This window comes from Bos taurus, chromosome 9 (assembly GCF_002263795.3).
Source record: "Bos taurus isolate L1 Dominette 01449 registration number 42190680 breed Hereford chromosome 9, ARS-UCD2.0, whole genome shotgun sequence".
NCBI classification, from domain to species: Eukaryota; Metazoa; Chordata; class Mammalia; order Artiodactyla; family Bovidae; genus Bos; species Bos taurus.
In genome coordinates this window covers 62,868,976-62,893,137 of record NC_037336.1, presented here as the reverse complement: position 1 = coordinate 62,893,137, position 24,162 = coordinate 62,868,976, and the positions used below count along the sequence as shown (strand labels likewise).

Genomic DNA, 24,162 nt, shown 5'->3' with positions numbered 1-24,162 from the left:
GACACTGCCCTACCCTTTCTGTCTTAAATGGGATCTCCTCAGAACAGACCAAGATGGAAAATTGTGTGCAGACTTGGTTGGGGAGTCCTCTGAGGAGATTCGCCTGCAAGGAAGTGAAGAAAGAAGGACTGAGGAAGGGTGAACCCAGGAGTGGGTCAGCTCTCAAGAGGCGTCTGGGATGAGCCCCATGGTGCTCACTACATCCCATCAGACTGGAGAACTGAATTTGTGTCTTCAGTGTAATTATCTCTTTCTCTTCCCAACAAAGGGTTTCTCTCTTGGGAAAATAAATGGAACAAAGGAAGATTATAAAATATGAAAGTTCTAAAAATAATAGAATGAAACTGGAAGATTTGAAGGAAAGTCAGTCAAATCTATGTGGAATATAGCATATTACTGATTCAACATCAAGCCACACAATTATATTCTATCTACCATGCAGTTTGTATACCATGAAACTTCCTGTGTGAGGTCCATGTTATCTGATTAGAGAGAACAGAGAGAGAGACAGGGGCAAAGGGGGGCATGTAACAGAGTTTAGTTAAGGATGACAGAAGGCATTGCAAATTCAGAAACATCTTTAATATGTGATCAAAATGATGCAAATTCATCTTTTGGTTTCTATAAATAAAGAGGATTTGATTATCTTAAACCTTAGTAAGAATATCCTTCCCTTTCGTCTTCCCTGAACTTGAGTATTTTAAAATTTGTAACAGAGAGAACCATCTTTTTAGATCTAACTTAACATGTTGTTTCAATTGAATGTAGCCAAATCCCAAAAGAAAATCCTTTCCTAAGACATAATTAATTTATACAAAATGTTGATGTAGCAGCTGCTAAATTAAGAACATGGGCTTCCCAGGTGGCACAGTGGTAAAGAATTCACCTGCCAATGCAGGAGACACAGACATGGGTTTCAATCCCTGGGTAGGGAAGATCCTCTGGAGTAGGAAATGGTAACCTACTACAGTATTCTTGCCTGGAAAATTCCATGAACAGAGGAACCTGGCATGCTATAGTCCATGAGGTCACAAAGAGTTGACCACAGCTGAGTGACTGAGCATACACACAAATTAGGAACATAGATTTCAAGATTTTCTAGGTTCTTCTGGTCAAACTTTAAAGATATACTTTCAAAAAAAAATATATATATATATATATGCCTCAGATTCTGTTATCAGGGGTTTTCAGTGACTAAAAGATGTTGAGGAAAATGTAAAGCTCTAAGTTAAAGGTATCAAGTCAAACACATTGGTGGTATTATCTATGCTAAAAACAATTATTTACTTTTGTCCTAGTAAGAGATGAAATAGTAAACATTGCAAATTATGCTCTTAGGCTAATATGATCAAATACATTAATATCTCAATAACTACTCTAAAGTTTTGAGGAATGTTTGCATATAAAGAATAAAGAGGTATGCATGTATATAGTTAAAATAGTCTTCATAATTTTTAGTGTCCTAAGAATTATATTAAAAGCACTTTCCAAGTCTGTTTCTAAAGGAGCCATCATTAATATTTCATTTTAAATAAATTATTCTAGGAATAGGATATAAATCTGTGGAAGGCAAAGTTTTTTATCTGTTTTTTACACCATGTCCCCAACAAGTGGAAGAGTAACTGACATAGAATAGGTGCTCAGTGAATATCTGTTGAATTAATATATTAGGACAAGTTTAGTGAGGACTAGGAGAAAATACAAGAACTGGCGCTGGCCATTCAGTGACCATACTTTGTCTTAGAAAGAGAACTAGCAGGTATTGAAAGCAAATGGATTCGATCCAGATTTGGATTAACACTAAAACACTCTATTGAAATCTGTCCAAATTCTTTCCACAATCTTAGGTTTTTACATAGTTCTGAAATCTTTTAAAATAGAACAACAGGCATAAGCCCAGAACCATGACAATTTTGTTTCAATAGAGAATTAAGAGGAAGCTGGCTTATGAAATATCTTTAAAATGAATTATTCATGCTGGGAAGTCAACAAATTACTTACTGATTTAATTGTAATACTTAACTGTGTTATCAGACCAAGAGATTGAAATGATCTTGAAAAATTCAGGAGAGACAAGAGAACATGGCAAGTAAGGAACTGCACCCAGTGGAGTCACATAAAGACCCTAAATGCTACGTCATCATCATTAATATATAATGTGCTCTCTGGTGGTTCAGAAGGTAAAGAATCTGCCTGCAGTACAAGAAACCCAGGTTCAGTTCCTGGATTGGGAAGATCTCTTGAGGAAGGGAATGGCTACCCATTCCAGTATTCTTGCCTAGAGAATTCCATGGCCAGAGGAGCCTGGCAGGTTATAATCCATGGGGTCACAAAGAGTCGTACATGACCGAGCAACTAAGCACAGAACATAATCATTATAGCTAGCACCTAAAGAGTATTTCTTTCTGTGCCAAGTACTATCTGTGTGCTTTCACATGTTAACTCACTTCCCACTCACAACAACGACAAGGTTCCAAATAGGAACCAAGGCATCTGCTTTCCTAAAGTTATTAAGAATTGGCAAATTCAGTTTCAACCTGATGTAAAAACTACAATTTTTGTCCCTCTCCCCTGAGTTGAAGATAGTCAGGGAATGACTGCTCTCACTTTTCCACCCAGTGTCCTGCAGTACAGTTGAAACAGACAGAACTGAGGTCTGGCTACAACAGGCTTGTGTGTCCTGGGGTCTTTTTTACTAACAGAACCTAAATATGTAAACTTCAGACTTTCCTCAGTTCCACCCACCTCTAGAAAGTTTTTTCAGTGGTCAGAAAATTGTTACTGAAAATGATGCTGTTCTCTCCTGGGGAGTCAAGCAGATATCCTCTGTGCCTCCACGGGAAACTGCAGGGAGGAAAGTGAGTGTCCCAGGCTATCCTACCCCCAACATCTCCAACAGCCAAATGAGGAAAACTGAGGATCAAGTAGGCTTAGAAGCTTCCTCCACATCAAAGAAAGGCAAATAGCAAAGACAGATCTTGAGTCCTAGCACTCTGATGACTGTCCCCATCATGTAGGGGTCCCCAACCTCAGGGATCTAATGCCTGATGATCTGAGCTGGAGCTGATGTAATAATAATAGAAATAAAGTGTACAATTAATGTAATGCACTTGAATCATCCTAATAAATTCCCCCTCCCCTGGTCCATGGAAACATTGTCTTCTGCAAAACCAAGCCCTGGTGCCAAAAAGGTTGAGGAGCGTTGCTCTACTGAACACTGGAAACCTTCCACTCAGATAAGTTTGGTGAGACCTGAAAGGCAAAACTCTTGAACACTCTTCTAGAAACGCTCTCATGCCTTAACCAGATTCTCCTTTTCCCACAACTTTTTGCCACATGATCTGAAAACATATCATTCAAACCACTTCTTTCTGAGCCAAGTGAAGAGATGGAGTGAACAGCAAAAAAGAAAAAGGAAAAGATCTAACTGTGCTTCATCTTACATCAGCACATTTAAAAGTTGACCCCATTTTGACCTTGCTACACTTCCAATACTCAATAAGTACTCACTATATTGAATAATACAGTAAAGATCTTCGGTTTAGAGAGTTATCAATTGTGCCAAAAGCACTAATATTTTGCTTTGGCAAACATCAGAGTCAGGAGCAGATGCCTCATTATTCTCTTACGTGTATTTTCATCAGTCTTCATTCAACAGGTATCCAAATATGAAAGCACCTGTTAGCTTACTTACCAGTAAGTACATACACGTAATTAATATGAGCTAGTTCATGCAGTATTTACCTTATTGCCTATTAACAGACTTAAACTGCAGAGTCCGAATAAATTTGACTACCTGTTCCCACTAAGAAAAGGTCTTATCAGTCTAATGCCATTAAGGAAGGTCTTTCCTGTAATTTATTTTGTGGGTTTCTTAATAACCAGTTTGAATGATTCACTGTGTTTCTAAAGTTCTTTTTAAGAACTCCACGATGATAATTTAGAGTTTAATACCTAATCTTTCATTCAGCCTTTGATCTCTTAAACTATTCTTCTGCCAATAAGCTCTCCAGTCGCAATTATAATGAGAGATTCTATAACTTATTAGAGTAGACTTTGAGATGTGGAGTGGAAAGGGAATTAAAAATGTCCTTTCTTCTTCCCAAGAAGTTCTGCCAATTTTGGACACTGTTATCATGTCTGTGGCAGCCGAATGCCTTTTGTTTATGCTGTAATGCTTCCTAATCAAGTAAAAAATTAAAAAGGTTAAGTAACTTCAAGACCTCATAAAATCATGAGAAAAATCATTTCAGTTTTGAATAAGCCAGTAATTACTTCAGATAATGACATCCAGCTCATATGTCTTCCACTTCCTGTGGACAGATTTTCCTTGGTGTCCTTTGAAATCTTACTTTTTTTTTATTTGATCATCTGTTGTTAAGGTTATTGTTCAGAGACCTGATTTAAGTATGTAATATTTGGGTTTAAGATCAACAGAAGTTGTTTCCACTAACCCTTCTAGAACCAGAGCATCCTTTCTGCTCACCCACCTTAATTTTGGTTTTCAGTGAGTTTGTTTAGTTTTACTGTTGTATCCACTATTGCAGTCATATAGTTCTAAATCATTTCACTGCCCATGACAATATAACCAGTGTAGTAAAAGCTTAGAAATCATCAAAGAAATGCATTTCAGTAGTATGAAAAATGTTTCTAATGAAATTTTTCTCTGTTTCTGATTGAATAAATCTACTCATCCCACCAAGTAATTAACTTTCAAAAATAACCAATAATAAAACTTTTAAAAAGTCAGAGATCATACCTTGAATTGTAACAAAAATATAGTTATTTAAATATATATACTTCTAGAGTCATTTAACTTTTACTTAATGAATGTTTTTCCTGATCAATCTCCCTGATTAACTTCAACTTTATATTGGCCTGTGCTCATTTTTTTTTTTGGAAAGACTATAAAAAATTTTTCCAAATTGGGCTTATTAACATAGTCCATCCTTCTTATTGCTGTAAGAAATTCCAATTTGATCCATTTCCTGGGGGTAGTTGAATCTTGGTTGCTGCAACCTTTGCTTCAGTGGCTTTAGTTGTTAAGGTAAAGCCTCACTTCCCTAATACATCCTATGTCTGAAAGTGAAAGTCACTCAGTTGTGTCCAACTCTTTGCAACCCCATGGACTTCTCCAGCCCAGAATACTGGAGTGGGTTGCCTTTCCCTTCTCCAGAGGATCTTCCCAATTCAGGGATCAAACCCAGGTCTCCCACAATGCAGGCAGATTCTTTACCAGATGAGCCACAAGGGAAGCCTGAGAATACTGGAGTGGGTTGCCTTTCCCTTCTCCAGTGGATCTTCCCAACCCAGGAATCAAACCAGAGTCTCCTGCATTGCAGGCAGATTCTTTACCAACTGAGCTATCAGGGAAGCCCCAGGCAAATGTCTTTAAGACTCAAAGGCTACATCTTTAGACTTAAGAAACAAAAGCAGAGGTGGTTTCAGTGTGTGTGTGTGTGTGTGTGTGTGTGTGTGTTAGTTGCTCAGTCATATCCAACTCTTTGCGGCCCCATGGCTTGTAGCCCACCAGGCTCCTCTGTCCATGGGATTCTCTAGGCAAGAATACTGGAGTTATTTGCCATACCCTTCTCAAGGGATCTTTCCGACCCAGGGATTGAACACACATCTCTCGTGTCTCCTGCAGTGGCAGGTGGATTCTTTACCACTGTCACCACTACGGGAGAAGCCCAGTTTCAGTATACACGTGTGTAAAATATAAAACTGTCTTCCAAGGTAAAGGGTCTATAATTCTGCTCTCACCGGGAAATCCAGGGCTCTGAGATGTTTTTCACAAAATAGATAAATGAATTTGATCAATCCACAGTCTCTCAACCAGTCTTTCTTCAAACTGAACCACAGTGCCCTGAGTTTCAGTGTTTAGAGCAATTATATGGCCTTCACAAGGAGTTCACCCATGACTTGAACTTTAATACTGTGCCCTTAACCGATGGCAAGAGTGAGCCACCAACAAGAAAAGACAGGGACACTAGTTTTAGGTACTTAATTACATGCCTTTACAGGTTAGGGTGACCCCAAGTATAGCATATAATCCCTGACATGTCAGTGGCTTGACGCAGCAGAAATTGAGTTCATTCTCAGATAATGGTCCAACTCAGGAACCCCTGATTGAGTGGTAGCCCTCCTTCATGTGATGATTTTAGACAGCCTCTTGTGTCTTTTGGTCCTGCCATTCAAGGCCTCATAATCTTCTATACCCAATGACAAAAGAAAGCATGAGAAACACCCCTGCTTCTTTAAAGTGTGGCCCAGAAAGTAATACACATCACTTTTGCCCACATTTCAGTGATGAGAAATTATCACAAAATCAAACCCAGGAGCAGGGGTAGGGGGAGGGTTGAAAATATAGTCTTTGATTAGATGGCAACTTGCCAGTGATAAACCTAAAGAACAAGAAACACAAGTTTGATGTGTAGCTGATCACTACCACCACAAGCATCACTGAACAATTGACTAACACCTGTTTTGTTCTGGATACTACATTAATATCCTGGGTCGAAAAGACCCCCTCGAGGAGGGCATGGCAACCCACTCCAGTATTCTTGCCTGGAGAATTCCATGGAGAGAGGAGCCTGGAGGGCTACAGTCCATACGCTTGCAGAGTCAGACATGACTGAAGTGATTTAGCCCAAATGCACCACATTAATAATCAACATATGTGTAGTGACAATAATTAACTACAGTAATTAACTACAGTTTATTCACTCAGTCATTCAACAAATTCTTACTGAACTTCTTTTTTAGAAGGATGAATTAGGAGGTTGGGATGAACATACACACCCTGCTGCTGCTGCTGCTGCTGCTGCTAAGTCGCTTCAGTCGTGTCCGACTCTGTGCGACCCCATAGACGGCAGCCCACCAGGCTCCCTCGTCCCTGGGATTCTCCAGGCAAGAACACTGGAGTGGGTTGCCATTTCCTTCTCCAATGCATGAAAGTGAAAAGTGAAAGGGAAGTTGCTCAGTCGTGTCCGACTCTTAGCAACCCCATGGACTGCAGCCCACCAGGTTCCTCCATCCATGGGATTTTCCAGGCAAGAGTACTGGAGTGGGGTGCCATCACCTTCTCCGCATACACACCCTACTATACATAAAATAGATAATCAACAAGGACCTACTGATTAGCACAGGGAACTCTACTCAGTAGTCTGTAATAACCTATATGGGGAATGAATATGAAAAATAACTGATATATGTATAACTATCACTTTGCTGTACACCTGAAACTAACACATAACTATGAATCAACTATACTCCAACATAAAATAAAAATAAAATAAATAAAAAGGGAAAAGATGAATTTCTACTGTGTGCTACTTGCTAGGCTGTGAACCAGGGAAATAGGGCAGTGTTCCCAATCCTGTGTAGGAGATAGGGGTGAGCAGTTCTAGAATATCGCCAAAGGAAATCAAGTACATTTTTAGGGTTTCATTGCAGAAACATGAGAAAAGAGACTTCTCCATTTCCTTTTTCTCTAAAAAAAAGCTTTTGAGATAATTTCATCAAGAGGCTCATCAGAAAGTTCTTCGCTTTCTGCCATAAGGGTAGTGTCATCTGCATATCTGAGGTTATTGATATTTCTCCCAGCAATCTTGATTCCAGCTTGGGCTTCATCCAGCCTGGCATTTCATATAATGTACTCTGCATATAAGTTAAATAAGCAGGGTGACAATATGCAGCTTTGACACACTCCTTTCCCAATTTGGAACCAGTCTGTTGTTCCATGTCCAGTTCTAACTGTTGCTTCCTGACCTGCATACAGATTTCTCAGGAGGCAGGTCAGGTGGTCTGGTAGTCCCATCTGTTGAAGAATTTTCCTCAGTTTGTTGTGATCCTCTCAGTCAAAGACTTTGGCATAGTCAATATAGCAGAAGTAGATGTTTTTTCTGGAACTCTCGATTTTTTGATGGTCCAACAGATGTTGGGAATTTGATCTCTGGTTCATCTGCCTTTTCTAAATCCAGCTTGAACATCTGGAAGTTCACAGTTCACATACTATTGAAGCCTGGCTTGGAGAATTTTGAGCATTACTTTACTAGCGTGTGAGATGAGTGCTATTGTGCAGTAGTTTGAACATTCTTTGGCATTGCCTTTCTTTGAGATTGGAATGAAAACTGACCTTTTCCAGTCCTGTGGCCACTGCTGAGTTTTACAAATTTGCTGGCATGTTGAGTGCAGCACTTTCATAGCATCAGCTTTTAGGATTTGAAATAGCTCAACTGGAATCCCATCACCTTCACTAGGTCTGATAATGCCTAAGCCCTCTAAAATATCAACTTGGTCTTGAATATTTAAATAATTCACTTTAGAAAAGACCTCACAAATGGGATAGGATTTGGGTCCTTGGAAAAAGAATAGGGTTCAAATGAGGAAAGTAGACGAACAAGGCAAGGTGTTGCAGGCCAAAGGAACTTGAGTAGTGCTGGTCAGGAGATGGGCTTTAAGGGGGCGCCATTATGGCTGGGAATGATCAATTAACATGAGGGCAGGAAAGGTTGTCGTAGTCTAGGCTCACTCAGGCTATGATTTAGAGAAATCGGGTCTATTTTTCCTGGTGAACTGTGAGCACCTGAAGGCAAGAACCATAGTCAGCCTTTAACTCCAGTAGTATCCATCCGGTTCTAGGTGTTTGCCCAGCTTGGGAGAATTAAATACAATTGAATATGTGCATCCACTTGTATATGGTATAGATGACATAACTATACATATCTATGGTATACATATACCGGGAGACTTTTTAATCATCTTGACTTTGAAAACCATGTATTGTCAGATTGAGGACTTCCCTGGTGGTCCAGTGGTTCAGAATCCACCTCCCACACAGGGGACACCGGTTCAATCCCTGGTCCGGGAATATTCTACGTGCCCTGGGGAAACTAAGCCCATGTACCACAACTACTGAAGCCACATGCCTAGAGCCTGTGCTCTGCAACACAATGAAAGCCTGTGCACCACACCTAGAGAATAGCCCCTGCTCACCACAATGAGAGAAAGCTGGTGCACCACAACTACTGAAGTCCTTGGGTCTAGAGCCCATGCTCTGCAACAAAAGAAGCCACCACAGTGAAAGCCTGTGTATTGCAACCAGAGAATAGCCCCTGCTTTCTGCAACTAGAGAAAGCCGATGAGCAGCAGCAAAAGACCCAGCATGGCCAAAAATAAATATATACATAATTTTTTAAGTAATAAATGAAAGTAATTTAAAAAACATATATTGTTGGATCAAGATGGGAAGGTGAGTGCTCTTATGTGTCTAGGATTGGAATGCTCCTTACTTGTATCACAAATTATATTTACTGGAATATTCTCTTTGTACATTTCACCTTCTGCCATCACTTCTTTCTTTGTGCAGTAAATATTAGATCTGTTTTGTCACTTAATCTTCATCCCAGAAAACTACCATTATCTATTCTATTCATCCTAAGCATCTGAAGTATTGGGAAAACTGTTAGTTAAAAATTCATGGTGACATTCTTCACATGCTGTAGAAGAAATTCTGGTCATGATTATTATTTCTAACATCTAGAGGGCTATTATTCATTATTTATGCAGTTGTAGAAGGGGGGAAAGTTTGATCACTACCTTGCTGTATTTCTTGTAAACAATTTTTTAAAAGTAGCATAGAGGGTCACATTTCTATCACTGTTCTCATAAAAACTGGAATTCATGAACATGGCAGTTAGAAGAGATTATTTTTCTCTAGGTGGAACTGGGATCGAAATTAGATTGACTCAAAATGATAGTCCTCAAGATATTTGCTGCCATTTGGAAGGACAATGACTATTTTTTTAATTCTAGGGGGGGAAAATCTTAGCTTTTCAGATACCAATCTGGACTAGTTACTAGTGACTGATTACTAATCAGTCATAATCTTCTTTTGCTGAGTCTAGATACAACCTCTGGATCTTCAGCCCAACACTCCCACAGCCAGGACCTATGAGTTGGAGTTTATATGAGGTGAAGCTACTTGCTTTTCCTATTAACTCTGAAGTACCTCACCTATAACAGTTTAAAAATAAAATATATAATCCTATAATATTTGCAGGGATATCCTGCCCTTTTAAATTCTAATTAGTGCTACTAATCCCTATAAACAATTTCAACACTGCCGGAAAATAGTGAAATCTAATTAACTGTGTTCTAGAAGGGACTGTGGCAGATAATAGCTTAGCAACTAAGAGGGTTCATCAGGGGTAAAAAGAAACACACAAAGTTCCCTTGGCCCCTTAATAACCATAATATTGATGAAGGAATAAAGAAAGGAGGCAAAAATGGACAAATACTATCAGTTTGGGAGTCAGACAGTATAACTATAGGAAAATCAAAACATTTCCTTTTTGAGGCAAGTTAGTCAAGTACAAAGTAAACAAACAAATATATGACCAAAAAAAGGTAAATATATAGGATACATGCTCTCTAGCCCCTCCCCACACCCACAGCAAATATCACTTCCCGTTCACAGCATTATCACACTGAGCCAGGATGCAGCCTTAAAATGCAACCACTGGTACATGAGATGAGGCTTAGTTGTCCCCCCCAGTCTTGTCTCTGTTGCCAACTCCAGATTTTATTTGGATTTGACCATTTTTTCCATTAATATCCTCTTTCCATTTCAACCCAGGACATCATATTGTATTTAGTTGTCACATTTCCCATCTCCTCTCGCCTGTGACGCTTTCTCACCATTTTCTTCTTTTTCATGACCTTGATGTTCTTGAGGAGTTCTGACTAGGTATACTGCAGAATAACCCCAATTTTGTTGCTTTTATTTCTTTATTTATTTGGCTGTTCCAGGTCTTAGTGGCAGCATAAGAGATCTTTGATCTTCGTTGTGGCATGTGGGCTGTAGTTCCCTGACCAGGGATTGAACCTGGGCCCCATGCATTGGGAGTATGGCGTTCCAGCCACCGGACCACCAGGGAAGTACCCTTCCACCACAACCTTGTTGTCTGATGCTTTTCTCATAATTAAAGTGGGGTTATGGGTTTGGGGAAAGAATACAATGAGGAAGTGCCCTTCTCATGACAACATATCAGAGCATATCATATTTACATAATAACACTGGGAATAAACCTTCATCACTTGGTTAAGGTAGTGCTTGCCAGGATTATTCTCTGCAAAGTAATATTTTTCCCTTTCTCTACTCTATTTTTAGAAATGAGTCATTAAGTATAGTCTATCCTCAAGGGTGGGGAATTAAGCTCCACTTCCTGGAGGGGGAAAATATGTATATATATTATTTGGAATTCTTCTTTAAAGAAGATTTGTCTCTTCTCCATTATGTATTCACTTATTCAACAATTTATATGTGTATATACCCATAAGTCATTCCTAAGGGGACAGTAGCCTTTCATTTGGGGGGAATTACTTTGATGCAGATGTAGAGAACGACCTGTGGACACAAGGTGGGAAGGGGAGGATGGGACAAACTGGGAGAGTAGCACTGACATATATATACTAGAAGGCAATGGCACCCCACTCCAGACTCTTGCCTGGAAAATCCCATGGACAGAGGAGCCTGGTAGGCTGCAGTCCATGGGGTCGCTAAGAGTTGGACAGGACTGAGCAGCTTCACTTTCACTTTTCACTTTCATGCATTGGAGAAGGAAATGGCAACCCACTCCAGTGTTCTTGCCTGGAGAATCCCAGAGACAGGGGAGCCTGATGGGCTGCCGTCTATGGGGTCGCACAGAGTCGGACATGACTGAAGCAACTTAGAAGCAGCAGCAGCATTCGTGAAATAGACAGCTAGTGGGAAGTTGCTGCATAGCACAGGGAGCTCAGCTCGGTGCTCTGTGATGACCTACAGGGGTGGAAAGGGGGATGAGAGGGAAGGGATGTATGTATATATAAGCAGATTCACTTTGTTATACAGCAGAAACTAATACAACATTGTAAAGCAATTATACTTCAATTTTTAATTAGATAAAAATAAATAAATATATTATATATATGTAATAAAAATACTCCAATTTTTTAAAAAATGCTATTGATGCTTATATATGTTATTTATTTATATCAGTATGGACTCTTGAATGTTTTTATTCTCTTGATTATAATCCAATACTACGCTATTTGTTTTACTGCTCAAATTGTCCCAGCTCTTGCAGTCATTCTCATTAGGAGCCCTTTCAGTTAATGGCTCTTGAATCATCTCTTTTATCAGACTATTTTCCCTTGTCCTCTATGGACTGGATACATCTCTTTGAAAGATGATAGGGAAAAACAATCTGTCTTATGAAGTATAGATAAGGTTTTAATTAATAGACAGTTTATATTGTAGGCAAATAAAGCCTTTTAATATGAAGGGTACCTGTAGAAGTGTTATTTGCTTTTCAGCTGAGAATAAAAATGAACTTTATGAAGTGCCTGTCATTTAAGCTAGCTGGTGCTTGAGGTTGTATTGGCATACTTTTTTTGAAGTGACATGACTTTTTTTGACCCAGCTTAATGACACAACTGAAGTACTCAATTCATCAGAGATGATCTGGGCTCCTTCCTGTTCTGTGCACATATTTTTATTTTAAATCTTCTGCAGCACAATTGCCTTTGTACCAGACTCAAGGAAATGAGCATTTAAGCTGCCCCACCGAGCTAAGGTTTCCTACTGAGCTTCTACCTTGAGAAGTATTGCTGTCTCAGACCACTTGGCTCCACTCCAGCTGCCCCCAAGGGCATGTTTATAAGAGGGACACTGGTAGGTACCCATGTTGGGGTTTTTTTTTTTTTTTTTTTTTTGCTCAACCTATTGGATTGGCCAAAAGTTCATTCTAGTTTTTCTGTAAGATAGTATGGAAAAAAACTCAAGCTTTTTGGCCAACCCAATTCTTTCGGTTGAGAAACAAGAAATAGTATGTTGCCTAGGTCCTGTGAATGCACCTCAGATCTATCAATGGTTGGTTGTATGGCCCTGAAAAGATGCTCCATGCCTTTGGGTCTCAGTTTCCCTACCCCATCTGTGGGGCTTCCCTCATGGCTCAGATGGTAAAGAATCTGCCTGCAAAGCATGAGACCCTGGGTTTGATCCCTGGGTCTGGAAGATCCCCTGAAGAAAGGAATGGCTACTCACTCCCGTATTCTTATCTGGAAAATCCCATGGACAGAGAAGCCTGGCAGGCTACAGTCCATGGGGTCGCAAAGAGTTGGACATGATTGAGCGACTAACACTTCCACATCCACTTCCCTGTCTCTGTAATTAGTCCTTAGTTATTTCTGAGCATCTATTAGGTCTAACACCCTAGAGTTTTATGCTACAATTTTATGGTGGCCGAAAGAAGGCTATGTGCATATATTTATGTTTCAGTTCCAAGAGAAGTAGCCTCTAGTCTGAGGGAAATTATGTTTAAAAATGTATTATTGATGCCCAATAAAAATGCCAAGAATTCTTGACATTTACATGACACTATTACTTTTCAAATTTACTTTCACATTTTCTGGTCTCAATTTTCTATTTTTAACTTTGAACATATACTTTTTCTGCCACACATACACATTTATCCCTCGCTTTGACTCTCAGGTTGATACTTAGCCATATCTTTAACTGACTGATTTTCTCCCACTAGGTCACTTGCTGTGGGTGGTGTATGGTTTCTCACTTTGATGAAAGTCTTGGGATTGCCTTTGTTCCAGACTATCATCCCAAGAATGGTTGTATAGAAAATAGCCTTGGATGATAGAGATTGGAAAAGGAAAGCATGTTTAGTCTAGTATGCCTCCTTTCGGAGTAGGGGGCAGGATGCTTACTGCCCATTATAAAAGATTTGGGCTCCCTAGTTCAGTATGCAACTTATAATACACTCACTAAGTGTGCATCACTTTTGAGCTTGGGAAATGGGTGCAAAAAATGCTAATACAAATAGGCTTATTATATAGTGATTTTTTTAATTGAACAAGAAAACTGGAAAAGAATACTGTCTCTGCAAATGACATGATTGTTTCTTAGAAAAAAAATCATAAGAATCTATAAAATAGCTGCAAAATTTATGAGTATTTAGCAAGATAATAGATTCAAAATTAACATCCAAAAATTCATTGTGTTTCTCTATATAAGCAATAAAAATGGAAATTGAATTACAAATACTATTTACAAAAACATATTAAAATACATAGAGATCAAGTTAAATATGTGCAAACCTCTATACTGAAAATTACAACTAATATGAAAGAAATTAAATATCAAAATAAATGGAGAATGCTATTTTCTTCACAGACTGGAGGACATACAATGTTGATAAATTTAAATTCTCCTTAAATTAGTCTATAATTTCTATACAATCACAACTAAAATTCCAGCAGGGTTTTTTAGAAATTTACAATTTGATTCTAAAATTTGTGTGGAAAATCATAGAACCTAGAATAGTCCAAACTATCTTGAAAAAAAGAAAAAAGTTGGCCTCATACCACCTGATCTGAAGATTTCTATAAATCTAAAGTAGTATAGATACTGTTATATTGGCACAAATGTAGATCAGTGGACCAGAAGAGAGAGTCTTAAACAGACTGACACATACAGAGTCAACTGTGTTTTTGGACAAAGGCACCAAAGCATTTCAAAGGGCAAAGGAAGTCTGTCCCACAAAAAGGGCTGAAATAACTAAACATCCCATATTTTAGGGGAAAAAATAATTCCCCTTTCTTTTTTCCAGTTTCTGGAAAAATATTTATCTTAGAATTAACAAAACATGCATGTAAAAGCATTAACATTAAACCCTCAATGTCCCAACTACCAAAATAGTCACTCTCAAGCCAGGTTGCACTTCAAAACCACCTTAGAACACCTGCCTAGGCCCTGTCCAAATATTCAGAAATTCCAAGGACTGGGAAGAAGGCACCCAGGCATGGTATTTAGGAAATGCTCTCCAAACAATCCTATAATTGGGAACTGCTTTAAGACATACAAGCCTATGCTGCAATTAGAAAAGAAAAATTAAGATGTAAAGGTGTTTCTATAACTTTATTTGACAGTCAGCAGTTAGTTCTCCTTCACATTAACTGTCTGGAGACTTGAAAGCGGTGACAGGTACACAGGTCACCAGCATTTAGAGTTTGTTTGGTTAATCTTTATTACGTTTCCTGGACAACCGCACATAGATAGAAGTGTGTGTGTGTGTGTGTGTGTGTGTGTGTGTGTGTGTGTTCAGTTGCTCAATCCTGTCCAACTCTTTGTGACCCCATGGAGTGTAGCCCTCCAGGCTCCTCTGTCCATGGGATTTCCCAGGCAAGAATACTGGAATGGGTTGCCATGCCCTCCTCCAGGGGATCTTCCCAACCCAGGGATAGAACCCACCTCTGTTGCATCTCCTGCATTAGCAGGCATATTCTTTTTCACTGCGCCACCTGGGAAGCACGTGGATCCAGCATTGGACATTCCTTTTTCCTTTGGCCCAGACAGCTTTGCTGATCCTGGTGTCAGTGTATACATCTGGGGTTCCCTCTTGGCAAATTTCAGGATTTCTCTGAATGCCCTGAAGGGTACAGTTCTTGGAACCCATTCCATGGATGTGCTTGTGAATGTTGATAGTGTATTCTCTGGTCACCACCTCGTTGATGGTGGACCAGCCCTTCTTCTCAGCACCCTTCTTTGCAGGAGTCACTTCTGCCGGACTGGGGTGCAGGATTATGGGAGAAGGAACACAGTATCCTAACCCACCCCTTGATAGGAATAGAAGTTCTTACCATGTGTGCTAAGAGATTCTACCTGGAGAAATAAATATATTGCTAGGAGCTCTTGGTTTATGGAGCTATGTCAGGTTTCTTCCCCCTTTTAGAACTGGGACAAATATATTAGGGGTATTTTTCCTTCTGTTGTCTTTGCCACAGTGCCGAGCCTCTACCTTCCAGACGTGTATGCATGTCTAAGTCCAGTGGTAGGTCTGTTTGAGACATACCCAGACCTTTAAGCAGCTTCACTTTCATTTTTACCTTCTCAATGGTGGCTTGGACTTTAAGAAGCCATGTCCCATGCATGCCCTTCTTTATCAGGCACTATAAGGGTTGGCACATTGTGCCAGGTGGGAAGTAAAAGTCCTCCAGAACCCCCAAGTCCCCAGGCAGACTTGAATGCCTCTCATGTTCTTAGGGATCGGCTAGGTTTGTACATTATCAGTCAAAGTTTCTGGAACAATATACATTTTACCCAAATAAATGGCTTCCAAAAATTTTATGGCAGTGCCTGGGTCTTGAATTTTCTGTGAGTTCATTGATCTATTCTCTTCTCAGACGTTCCAGAGAAGTCTACAGAGTGTCCTGCAGCAAGGCAAATCCTCATATATTATTAACATTATATCATCAATGTGCTGCTCCATACTCAGCTGCTTCAGTCATGAATGGAATGGAATGGGCCCATTTTATTGATGTGGGGAGAAGACCCAATTTGAAACATCAAAGGGAACTTCCTGACTATAACTGTTTGCCCCCTGCCACCATCAGTGGTGCCAAGGTGGTGCCAGAAAACTTTTGAGGGTGCCCATGTATACTAAAATACAGTTGGCTCCAGTATCAACTAGAACTGTCTCCTTTAGTTTATTTTGGGGGGACCGGTGAATAGTGAGCAGAACAGGAAGCCTCCAGTGGCCCTGATCTGGATATGATCTTGCCTGCATGCTATACCTGGGGAGTGAGGCACCATTCCAAATAGGACTGTATCCCTGAGGCCTCTGCTGGAGCTGGCAGGGCACCAGGGCTGGTTGGGGCAGGTGGGGCAGGTCTGAACTGCTGTTCAGGTTTTAAGGCTTTCCATAGGCCAGCCAGTGGAGCATTGGGTTGCTGGTCTATCCTTTTAGATGGGGTCCTGGCAGCAAGGAGGTAAAACCATGTTTACAGGTTACTTTTACTAGGTAACTTTCACAGCCAGCTAAGTAAGATAGCCTTTCGGCTTTCTGACCTTCTTCTCTGTCTCCAGACTTTATTTTTTAAATAATTTTATTTATTTGTTTATTTGTTTGTTTGTTTTTGGCTCTGCTGGGTCAGGCTTTTCTCTAGTTGCTGGAAGTGGGGGCTGCTTACTAGCTGCAGTGTGCGGGCTTCTCTTGTTGCGAACCACGGGCTCTCAGACACACAGGCTTCAGAAGCTGAGACACATGGGCTGCTCCCAGGCTCACGAGCACAGGCTCAGTAGCTACAGTGTGCTATAGCTATAGCCCAGGTTTAGTTGTTCCATGGCAGGTGGAATCTTCTCAGATCAGGGATGGAATCCATGTCTCCTACATTAGCAGGCAGATTCTTTACTATGAAGCCACCAGGGAAGCCCTGTCTCGGGGCTTTCTTGCAGCCCAAACCTGTATCTGGAATTTGTCAGTTTCCTCCAATCAATGAGTTGCCCAGCATCATGAATTGTCTTATTTTATGACCAGGTTTAGCATGGATATCAGTATCTCATATCAGGTGCTAGGGGCGGACTGGGGTATCTTGGCTTTCATTCCTGCAGTGAATGTGACCCATTCGGGACTCAAAGACAGGGATGTAGGTGGCCTGTTTTACCAAACTCCCTAATAATTTACTTACCTACTGCCTAGATCCACATGCCCAAGGAGAACCCTTTCAATGGGCCAGGTCTCCCTGCAGGATAGAATAATCCAACCTGTAAGGGAGTAAGTACCCTGAACCCCTAGGTGCTATGCAGGCACTGCTGGGGGCAGGGGGGTGGTGTGTGATCACGTTGCTCATTTTCTCCGCTTCCTGACTGTTCAGAGAACCACCATCACTCCCTGGATCTCACAGCCATACCAACCAGGTGGGGATATTGTCCCTGGCCTTTTGTTGGAACTTGGCAGCTTTATCAGTAAGCTCAGCAGGAGTACATTCTCTCGCTGTGTTTCCTGAATCGGGGGCTGACCCACTCTCTGGTGGTGGTGTTTTCTTTTTTCATTTGGGGTCAAATAGCACAGAGCATTTCATCCATTTAATTGTCAACCATAACATCCTCTTCTTCATTTGAATCTCTTTCCCAGGGATTCCACGTCCTAGCAGCCCAATCAGGCTTTGTTCCGCCACTTAGACCTTAATCCTCAACAGCTTGTGGCCTTCTAGCTTTGCAAACTGGTGCACCAAGGTCTCTAACTTCTTACCCTGCTCTCCCACCTTGTCTGTCAGCCCACAAGCTGGAAGAGCCACGGACATCCTTCTCCAACCTCAGCTCTTCTTACAACTTCTAACTCGAGTTCCCACCTGCCCGCACTAGAGACTAGCCCACTGCCAGCCCTTCAGTTCCCTTCTTTGCTGCAGTGCACCACGTAGTTCCCCAAACAAGCTCACTAAGCCAGGGTTCCAGGGTGTGCACAGACACACACAGAGGACCATGAGCATTTAATACATAGGTCACCCTTCCCCCACATAAAGGTCAATAGCCAACTCAGGACTTCTCCCACAGACATCTCTTTCCCAAAACCCACTTCTCCAATCTCCTAATTTTTTTGGTTTTCAAATTCAGAAATTTCCAGAGTGAAATCTGAAATTGGCCCTCAAATGTAGAAAGCAAAGAGAGACCAAAGAAAGAGGTAGACCACTCCAGATGGGTAGGTGGGAGGCTAACTGAGCAAGGGAACCTGTATCTGAGGCTAGTCTTAAGCAGCCACCAGATGAATACATCTTTGCATCCATCTGCCAGAATCTTTAAAGTTTATGTAGAGGCCTTAACTGGATGCAGCCACATATACTGTCCAGATGATCTCAATAATACTTTAATTTCTCAAGGCTGCATCCTTGAAAACGGCTCCCACCATGGGAACTGTGAGCAGAACATATGTTCTAAAGACCGGAGAGGGATGGAGGAGCCTCCCTTTGCTCTGTTCCAGCTCATGGGTCAGCTGGCAGTCATGCCCTCTGGGTGACCTCCCCTAAGATGAACATAAAACCTAAAACTATTAAGCTTCTAAAAGAAGATACAGAAAAGTATCCTGGTGACTTTGAGATTATAAAAAAAAAAAAAAAATCTTCTTAGAAGCTCTAATCACAAAGAAAACATGGATCACTTACCCTTTCTCAAAATTAAAGCTTTCTGCTTTATCGAAAGCCTTCAGACAAAGGCAAGGAATTCCCTGGTGGTCCAGTGGTTAGGAGTCTGTGGTTCCTAACCTGCAGGGGACACAGGTTTGATCCCTGGTCAGGGAACTTAAGATCCCACATGCCAAGTGGTGTGGCCAAAAAAAAAAAAAAAAATCTTTTTTTTAAATACAAAGGCAAACCACAGAGTGGAAGAAAATGTTCACAAAACGTTGTTCTGACAGAAGACTTGTGTCTAGAGTATGTAAACATCTCCTGAAAATATGTCCTGTTTTGTTTGAATTTTTACAATGATAATATTGTCCTGTTATTATGATATAGTAACCTCATAATGACCACATTTCATGTCCCAATCACAATTTCAATCAGTCAACAAATAAGAAAATGGGAATGAAGAACCCCACACTCTAGTATCTGTTCTACATCTACCTCTGCTCCCACTAAAAGTCACATTGAGAAACACACTGCTAGTCACCCTTTCTTTCCCTTGACAGGCAAAGAACAGTCTTTATGAAGACTGAGGAAGTGGATTTAACAAATAGGAAGATAAAATTACTAATATGAGGGCAAGCTGCCACTCCTGCAATAATGAAAAGAAGAAATTGGCACACATTTTTAAAACAGCTCAGAAAAACTTGGGCAAAATGAAAACAAAGAAGAGATTAAAGAATACAGTAAGTCCCCAACATGAAATGAGTTCTGTTCTGAGAGTATGTTTATAAGTCCAATTTGTTCATAAGTCCAATTTGTCCATAAGTCAAACAGACTTAACCTAGGTACCCAACTAACACAATTGGCTACATGGTACTATATAAAGTAATAGCTTTATAATACTTGTCACAAAAATATTACATAAAAAACCAACACAAAAAATAAAACATTAAACATTTTTAATAAACATTAAACATTTTTAATCTTACAGTACAGTAACTTACAGATATGTGAACTAACTTACATGACTGGATATGTGAACACATGTTCTCATCTTTGAAAGTTCACAACTTGAAGGTTTGTATGTAGGTGACTTTACTGTATTTATGGTAAATTATTAATAGTTATGAAAACCAATAGGATAGTAGATAAGATGGTGAAATTAAAAAATATTTAAGTATGCTCATAACCTCATCTGGTGCCTGGTGCTCTGACCATCACTGGGATAATATAAACCAGAGGCTCTGAGGTATCTTGGTAAATGGGAATGGGAGCATCATGCACTGAGCCAGTTGGTATAGACTAATTCTTTTCTATTGGTAATTCTAATGAAAAATAATTTATTAATAGATATGGATTTATACTGCACTGGTATTTTCAATGCCATGATTAGAGCAGAAACAAAGTTACAAAACCACCCACAAGATGTTCCTGCATCAACTCCTGATATGTCTGTTTTTAGTTATGATTATTGCAGTCAATTTTCCATTCCAAAAGACTAATACAAGTTTGGTATGTTGCTATCAGTATTTGCATTGGTTCTGCAAAATGTGTTTTGGGTTAAGGGTTACTATGGCCCCTCCTCCCCTACTAGGTGTGAAGCTAAAGCTACTTAATAGATTTTCAGACGCTATTTAACCAGCTCTGTTCTAATTAGAAATCGTACTACCTCCTATGGATTCAGTGCTCAGTTGCTCAGTTGTGTCCGACTCTTCGCAACCCCATAGACGATAGCCCACCAGGCTGCTCTGTCCGATGCCGGGAGCCGGTGAGGCATTCTGCTCGTGACAAAGGTCATGAGGAAGGAGGCTCGGCATACGCAAAGGCGGGATGGAGCCTCAGGAGTCCGCCCGGATATTCTCGAGCATTTTCCCCCAAAAAACCAGAGTCTGCCTACTTTATTGCTTTGTGCTCTCACCTCTGACTTTACTGGGGGCTGTCCCCTACCACCATCTCGCTCTCTCTCTGTCAAAGAGTTAACTTACAGCTCCAATTAATAAAGTTCCTGGGCAATTAGGAGTGTTTAAATCCAAACCCCTCAGATGGCTCTCTAACTCGCCTGACAAGTTTACCTGGACTCCTGCAGCTATGCATACGATTGTTTACAGTCTCCTAGCCTCCAGAGGCACGGGAAGCTTAAGATATTCAAATAGCTTAGAGCCTCTCAGAGAGTTAAAAACTGTCAGAATAAACTAGTAAAGGATTTCATTGATGAGTCAATGCTTGTTGCCAAGTTTTCACATCCCCTGAATTGTATCCTTGAATGTGTATTAATTAATAGTTGGTATATAGTAAAAAATAAGTAGTGGCCTTGGTGTTAGTAACTTTAGACCCTTAAGGTAATAAATTCTTTCCTTTGTTGTAAACCCATTACACATCCGCCCTATAGGAATGCAATTTTATCTTTGGAAGATGGTGCCAAACCTTAAAATAATAACTCTTAGAGAAAATAAGTCTTTGTTGATAAGTCCTTGTCAAGAGTCATAAAATGTTAGTAGGCCTTCTAGCCAGAAGATGATGTAAATCACCTAAACCATTTGTATACGATAAATTTGCAGGAAAGAAACCTTGGTTTTTGATAAGAATCAAAGACTGCTGACTTTGCATCCCCTATTATCCTCTATGAGTAACTTAGGGTATAAAAGCCCCTGTTAAAAATAAAGCTACGGGCCTTGTTCACCAACGCTTGGTCTCCCCATGTCATTCTTCCCTTTAACTTCCAGCTGAGTCTCCATCTGGAGCGCGGAACCCACCACGCTTACTAATTATGCCTGGGCTTCTAAGACCCACTCGAGAAGGTGTCTAGGGTGAGGCACCTTCCGCTATTCGAGAGGGCGCCTGCGGCCTACGTAAGTGGTGCAAACTTCTTGTCTTGAAGTTTTATTGGTCTCCCGCGTAAACCAAGCTACTCAGCTTCTTTTCTCCACTGAATTTTCCTACTGAGCTATCCTCATTCTATTGTTCTCTATATCTCTAATTAGCATATAAATAGTCGCCTAGGCCGTCTCTCCTTCGAATACCCTGGATCAGCTGGGGCTGGTCCCCAGCAGTCCATGGGATTTTCCAGGCAAGAATACTGGAGTGGGTTGCCATTTCCTTCTCCAGGATGGAGTTGGTAGTGATTCTAAAACAGGTGTTATTTTTCTTAAGAAGGTAAAGGAAGCCAAGACAATTGAGGCTGGATCATTTCCTGAGTAAGGCTCTAGCCTCTTCACCACCCTCAATGTAATCTCTTAAATTGCTACTTACCCGTGTCCCCAGGCCCCCTGACTCTCGACCTCCTCCATGACTGCTTTCCTGCTTCCTCTTTTACATTCCACTCAGTCCACAAACACTCCCTGTCCCAGTATAAAAGTTATTGAGTGTAGCAGTAAAGGAAACTATAAACAGCCCAGTTTAAAAAAAACACCTCTCATCTTAAAGAGAGAGCAACCCTGACTCCACATTTCCCTCCACAGTCACCACCTTAATTTTCTGCTCCCCTTTTCAGTAAAACTCTGGAAAACATTGCTTTTATTGGATGTCTCAATTTCCTCTCCTCCCATTTCCTCTTGAAACTGCTGCATTCTGCCTTTCATCTCCATCTCTGCACCTGAACGCCTCTTGTCAAGGCCATGGATGTCACCCAGATTGCCCAGCCAGTATTTAGGTCACACTCTCTTACTTAATACATTTTCTTTACATGGTCATGGCATAGAATTCTCTCTCCTTGTTCTCCTCCACCTTGGGAGCTTTTCTTGTGCTCTAATGAAGAATTTATTTGCAGGGCAGCAATGGAGAAACAGACATAGAGAATAGGCTTATGTTCATGGGGAGAGGGGAGGAGAGGGTGAGATGTTTGGAAAGAATAACATGGAAACTTAATTACCATATGTAAAATAGCCGATGGGAATTTGCTGTATGGCTCAGGAAACTCAAACAGGGCTCTGTATCAATCTAGAGACTGGGATGGGGAGCGAGATGGGAGGGAGGTTCAAAAGAGAGGGGAGATATATATATATAGAAGTATATATATATATGTATATATATATGGCTGGTTCATGTTGAGGTTTGACAGAAAACAACAAAATTTTGTAAGCAATTATCCTTCAGTTAAAAATTAAATCGATTTTTTTTTTAAAAAGAGCTAACAATGCAGTCCCTGAAAACTATGTTTTTACTCACTTAACTAGAAATTAAATTTAATTTAAAATTAAAAAGAAATGAGGTATAGATCTTACCCTCCAGAAATGTATAGTTTGCTGGGGGGAGAGGGGGTTGAAAAATAAATAGTTACAAAATAAGGAACAAATGGTGTTGCCAGAGAAATGACAGTTGGGACTTATGGAAACTCAGATAAATAGAGCATCTCTTAAAAGTTTGATGAAGCTGAATTAGTTTTGACTTTTTTATTGCACACTTGCAAAATTAATGCATTTCCTAATTGCCTCTGTAATCAGATTGAAATTTCTAAAGTTTTCTTTTGCTTGTTCATGCTCCCAATCTTATAATTGGAATGGAAAAGCCTTTTTCTTGGTCTATCTCACAAACCTCAAGAACCCAAGAAACACATATCTAAGGATAAATATTTGAAGAAAAAAAACAATTTTATTTCATTTTATTTAAGAGGAAGGGGTCAAAATGTAGAGATTAACACATGGGACACTGGGAGAAATGTAGAGAGGTTTCCCTAAGCAGCTAGTAGATGGTTCCTCTGGGATCTGAACCCAGGTCTGTCTAGTTCCAGAGCCCATACTCTTTCAGTATTATAGCCTGGTCTCAAATATAAATTCATATTTAAACATTATACAAAGAGGGTAAGGTACCCGTGGGTAAGAAAACATTTGATTTACAAAAACCAGGGAGTTGTTGATGGCACAAGTGCCCTGGAAGAACTAGAGAAACACAAGACATTTAAAAGTGAGCACATCCATGGACTTCCCTGGTGGTCCAGAGGTTAAGACCCCACACTCCCACTGCAGGGGACGTGGGTTTGATCCCTGGTCAGGGAAACTAAGATCCCACATGCCAAAGGAAGATACAGACTATCTTAGGAATAATTGCCCCATTTGATTGTTAGTGAAATTATCATTTCCTTTTATTTTCTGTATCTAAAATATAAATGATGCTCATTTCCTCTCTTCTTGGTTTTTGTGCTATATGCAGGAGAAGGTAAATTTAGAGCTAAATCTTATCCAAGCCGGAGATTTAGATTCCTGTTCTCTGCCTTTCAAC

At 40.3% G+C, this 24,162-nt stretch overlaps 1 protein-coding gene across 2 annotated transcripts in view; it reads left to right on the top strand.

The window, feature by feature from the left end:
• Positions 1 to 24,162, top strand: part of HTR1E (5-hydroxytryptamine receptor 1E) — a 97,307-nt gene that overhangs the window by 64,895 nt on the left and 8,250 nt on the right. The window contains exon 1 of one of the 2 annotated variants that reach the window (XM_059889845.1): positions 19,337 to 19,691. The exons of the other annotated variant lie outside the window; for it this stretch is intronic. The gene's annotated coding sequence lies outside the window, so the exon portion shown is untranslated. Of the gene's footprint in view, positions 1 to 19,336; positions 19,692 to 24,162 lie in introns of those variants that run through there. 2 annotated transcript variants of the gene reach the window in all.